We start from the raw sequence: 5501 nt of genomic DNA, 5'->3' as shown, positions 1-5501 counted from the left end.
GCTGTAATGCATCTGGATATGATGCTTTCTGTCCTGCATCAGTAAAAATTGGTGAAGGTTAACCTGGACATACCAAATTTCTTTTGCCTTCTGAGGAAGTAGAGGCACTGGGAAGCTTCCTTGGCCATGATATCATAGGTGATGTCCCTGCTTTAAAACCCTGAAGCTTTCAACCCCTTCGACTTCAGCATGATTGATGTAAACAAATGTATGCCACCACTTCTCTAAAATTGGAAATTTCTACGACTCAATTTCTCTGAATGAAGCAGGTTGCCACCATACTGCACCTGTCATGATAGTGTTGTAGATAAAACTGAAGTGTTTCTTTGCATTGACGTCATCCTCACAAATCACCAAGAAAATAACAGGTGGTAATTTTAAATAACCTGACTGATCTATATTGGTGTCTAGAATAAAGCACACACAAGCTACTTTTCCACTGCATGACTTCCAAAAAGTTTCAGTTTCCTTACCTATACTTACTGCCTTTGCTTGCGTGGCTTCCTTACTGTGTCATTCTGAAACCTGTTATTGGTGCTTCAAACCATATACCTAATACCAGTGTGTGGGTGATTGTGTTACACCCACGTAATTGACCAACAGATATGTTGCTGGGAAGCAAGCCTGCGTCATTAAAGGCTCACTTTGTGAATGTAAAACAGCCTCTTCAGAGATTGCTGGGACAGATGGCATCTGTACAATGTCGGCATATGACCAAGACTGAAACCATCAGTATAAAAAGGCTCTGAACAGTACTAAGTTTTCCGTTCTTCCTGTTGAGGGTTGATTTGCTATAAGACACTTTGTCCTCCTTGTGTCTTTGGTATGTTGAACTAATAATAGCCAAAAGCTAAAGTTGTGGGTAAAGCCATATTTTTAAAAAAAAACACACACACTTGAAAGGCAAGATTACTGTTTTAAAAAAAAAGTTGGGAGGAGGAGATAAATAGAGAGAGAAATAAAATATGAAAATTGAGGTAATCCTGTAGTGAGGTAAATTTCTAGTCACACACTTTGGTCCTGACTTTGACTCTATATTAAGTCAAATGATCTTTTAGATACAGTCACACAGTCGTAGAGTCATACAGCGTTGGAAAGGGCCTTTCAGCCTACCTAGTCCATGCTGACCATGCCTGTCTAAGCTAGTCCCTTTTGTATGTGGTTGCCCCATAGACCGCTAAACCCTTCTTATTTATGTACTTGTCCAAGTACTGTCTAAGTGTTATTTATGTACCTGCCTCAACCATTTCCTCTGGTAGTTCACCCTCTGGGTGAAAGGTTGCCCCTCAAGCTCCTATTGAATCAACCCCTTCTCACCTTAAACCTATGCCCTATACATCAGAATGCAGAAAAAGCTTCCCAGATGATGGATCCCTGATCAACCCCAAATCAATAATGACTGCAAAAAGAAAAAGGGCAAGAAGTGAGTTCTGATCTGTTTTACTACATGTACACTCATTTCCTGCCCTAAGATCCACTCTCTTCAGCTTGCAGCCCAACCCTACACACTTCCTGCCTCTTCTTCCAACCTTCTATTTTATGATGCTGAAACGTACAGTCCAGGGATCTACTCAGTAATTTGAATTTACTGCCTTTTGGACAATCATGTGCCTATCTCCTTAAGGTTATGTCGTCCAAGCCTGACATTCTGCATGCTAACTCTGGTGGTTATTCAGGTGGAGTTGCTGTGTTCCTGCAGATACCCTAACTCCCCTCAACGTGTCTATGATAAACCCTGCATCGGAAAATTTGGGTTTACTGGCAGCATTGACACATAAATAATGGTTATTTGTCCAGGTGTTGGATATTAATCAAAATCTCCAGTCATGGAAGCAGAGAAAAAGAAAATACACAGGGGAAAAAATGAAGTGATGTATTATTACAGCTTTAGTTTGAAGTTTCAAGTCTAACAATTTCCAAATGAAACATCTACATAAGAACATAACAAAACAGAAGGCAGGAGAAGAATGTGTAATTTTTTTTTTCGCTCTGCACTTGCGGCTACATCATGTGGTTCTAGAGATGTGGCAGATGCACAGAGAGGAACAGTAAACTGAACTGTTACCAAGATCAGCAAAACTGAGCTATAAGAATTTGAAGAAGAAGCACAGTCGATGTTTCAGGCCAAGACCCTTTGTCAGGACTAACTGAAAGAAGAGATAGTAAGAGACTTGAGAGTGGGAGGGGGAAATCCGAAATGGTGAGAGAAGACAGGAGGGGGAGGGATGGAGCTAAGAGCTGGAAAGTTGATTGGCAAAAGGGATACAAGGCTGGAGAAGGGAGAGGATCATGGGATGGTAGGCCTAGGGAGAAAGAAACGGGGAGTGGAGTGCCAGAGGAAGATGGAGAGCAGGCAAGGAGTAATTGTGAGAGGGACAGAGAGAGAGGAAAAAAAGGAAAAAATAAAAAATAATAAATAAATGCAGAATGGGGTAAGAATGGGAGGAGGGGCACTAACAGAAGTTAGAGAAGTAATCATAGTCAGAGTCGTACTTGATCCCAGGGGATAATGCCATCAGGTTGGAGGGTACTCCCTCCCTCTTTTTTTCTCCCTCCCTCCCTCTTTTTTTCTCCCTCCCTCCCTCTTTTTTCTCCCTCCCTCCCTCTTTTTTCTCCCTCCCTCCCTCTTTTTTCTCCCTCCCTCCCTCTTTTTTCTCCCTCCCTCCCTCTTTTTTTCTCCCTCCCTCCCTCTTTTTTTCTCCCTCCCTCCCTCTTTTTTTCTCCCTCCCTCCCTCTTTTTTCTCCCTCCCTCCCTCTTTTTTCTCCCTCCCTCCCTCTTTTTTCTCCCTCCCTCCCTCTTTTTTCTCCCTCCCTCCCTCTTTTTTTCTCCCTCCCTTCCTCTTTTTTCTCCCTCCCTTCCTCTTTTTTCTCCCTCCCTTCCTCTTTTTTCTTCCTCTTTTTTCTCCCTCCCTTCCTCTTTTTTCTCCCTCCCTCCCTCTTTTTTTCTCCCTCCCTCCCTCTTTTTTCTACCTCCCCCCCCCCACTCACAATTTACTCCTTGCCTCCTCTCCATCTTCCTCTGGTGCTCCCCTCCCCTTTTTTTCCTTCCTGGGCCTCCTGTCCCATGATCCTTTCCCTCCTCCAGCCTCGTATCCCTTTTGCCAATCAACTTTCCAGCTCTTAGCTCTATCCCTCCCTCTCCTGTCCTCTCCTATCATTTCGGAGTTCCACCTCCCCCTCCCACTTTCAAATCTCTTACTATCTTTTCTTTCAGTTAGTCCTGACGAAGGGTCTCGGCCAGAAACATCGACTGCTTCTTCCTATGGATGCTACCTGGCCTGTGTTCCACCAGCATTTTGCGTGTGTTGCTTGAACTTCCAGCATCTGCAAATTTCGTCGTGTCCCAGTATTTGAAGAGGTGGGATTGTTCATTCTGAGGAAGTGAAGCTTTCAAACTCTAAAGAGCATGAGATTTGTTTATTGGTTTATTGTCACATGTTTCAGGATCTGGAAAGATGTAATTACATTGAGGTAGCAGGAAGAAAACAAAATGCAGAATATGCAGAAGTGTTCTAGTTACACAGAACATACAGTGCAAGTAGAAAAATAAAGTGCAAGGCCTACGACGAGTTAGATTGGCAGCCCAAGAGATCACGAGTTCATTCTTTAGCATACGAGAGGTCAATTCAAGGGTCTGATTAGCAGTGGAATAGAAATTGTTACTGAGTCTGGTAGTTCATGATCTTGGGCTTTTGCATCTTTTGCCCAAAGGTAAAAGGGAGGAAAGGAAGCAGCTGGGATGTGAAGGATCCTTGATTACACTGACTGCAAAGTAGTTGGAAACCATGGATGGAGTCAATGGAAAGGAAGTTGATTTATGTGATGGTTTACACGGAGGATGTGGAATTATAAGAACTTAGTGTCTGGGATTATTTGCTCTGAGGAAGAGAAGACTCACACTAGATTGTATTTGTGATTAAGAAAGTGAACGGAGGATTTAGTTACAGTAAGAAATGTTAGGCCACTGCTGAAACCATGTGCCTGGTTTTGGTTTGCTCACATGGAGGCTTGGAAATGATACGGAGAAGGATCACTAGGGTTAGTTTCCGCATCACAGCATCAAGAACTAATTTGTTTCACCTAACATTGAATTATGGATGATTTATCTGACAATTTTTCTACGATGATTGCAATTGATTGTGTGTGTGCTACAAGCTACCTCAAGTAAATGCTGGGAAGGCTAAGAATCGCAATTTCAAGTTCTGAGAAAGCAGAATTAGGTTAATTGCCAGGAAGTGCCTCTTTCTACAGGGAACAATGTAACTCTGAAATCCTGCAGTATACTTAACAATGCCGAGTATCTTTTAATGAAAGCTGGATGTCTGTCCAGAGGTAGTGTAGACCATTTAGTGCAAGAGGTGCTATCTTGAAATATTTTTAAGAGCTTATATGCTGTTGCCATAAATAACAACATGATTCTCAACATGGAGAAGACAAAAGAGATGATTGTGAATTTTAGGAAGTCGTAGGTCAAACGCTCTCCATTGCACACCAATGGTTCTGCCATGGAGAGAGTGAAGGGCACAAAGTTCCTTCGTGTGTTCATAATGGACAATCTAACATGGATTCATAACACTTCCTTACTAGTCAAGAAGGCACAGCAGCATCTACATTTTCTGAGGAGACTGAGGCTTGCAAGGTTCTCTGACCCCATTCTAGCAACTTTCTACAGGGGCGCCATGGGGGGAGTTCTGTCTGGCTGCATCATTGTGTGGTGTGGTATGCAGGCTGCATGGCATCAGATTGTAAGATCCTACAGAGGATAGTAAAAACTGTCAAGAGGATCATAACGTTCTCCCTCCCTCCACCTCCCCCCCCCCCATTTGTGACATTTATTGGGAGTGTCGTATATGAAGGGCTCAAAACATTGAGGATCCCTCTTACCCATCTCACAATCTGACCCTCTATCATCAGGAAGGAGGTATAGGAGCATCAGGGCTAGGACTGCCAGACTGGGTAACAGCTGCTTCCCTTGGTCTGTGAGGCTAATGAATATCCTGCCTCCACTGAGGTCTCGTCACTCGGACAGCGAGTTGTTTACCGTTTAGCTGTGCTGCACTTCACATGCGTTTTGAATTATATTTCATTAAATTATTTGTGGTAATATTTTGCTTTTCTTTGCTGTGTGTGATTATACAGTATATATTGTGGGTACACTGTGGTCCAGAGGAATGCTGTTTCATTTGGTTGTATATATGGATAGTCAGATGACAATGAACTTGAACTTCAATTCCAAAGTCAGGTTCCTAGTTGCTGCACAGCATCTGCAGTATCTGGGATAGGGTGAGACAGTATGACCTCAGGTGGAAGTTTAAAGGCAGTTAAAACCAGATGAGTCCTCTTTGTAATACGAAGTTAAACAGAAGGCTGTGGGGGATGCACAATAGGTCAGACTGTATAAGAAAAGAACAAAAAAACAGTTATCCATGTCTGGTCATTCAGCTTGTGTTGGGGAGCTTGGATAGGGGTAAAGAAATGACCAGTAGCAAGGAGTCTTCTTT

The sequence above is a fragment of the Mobula hypostoma genome, chromosome 1 (genome assembly GCF_963921235.1).
Source record: "Mobula hypostoma chromosome 1, sMobHyp1.1, whole genome shotgun sequence".
In the NCBI taxonomy this organism is placed as follows: domain Eukaryota; kingdom Metazoa; phylum Chordata; class Chondrichthyes; order Myliobatiformes; family Myliobatidae; genus Mobula; species Mobula hypostoma.
This window is presented reverse-complemented; position numbering follows the sequence as displayed.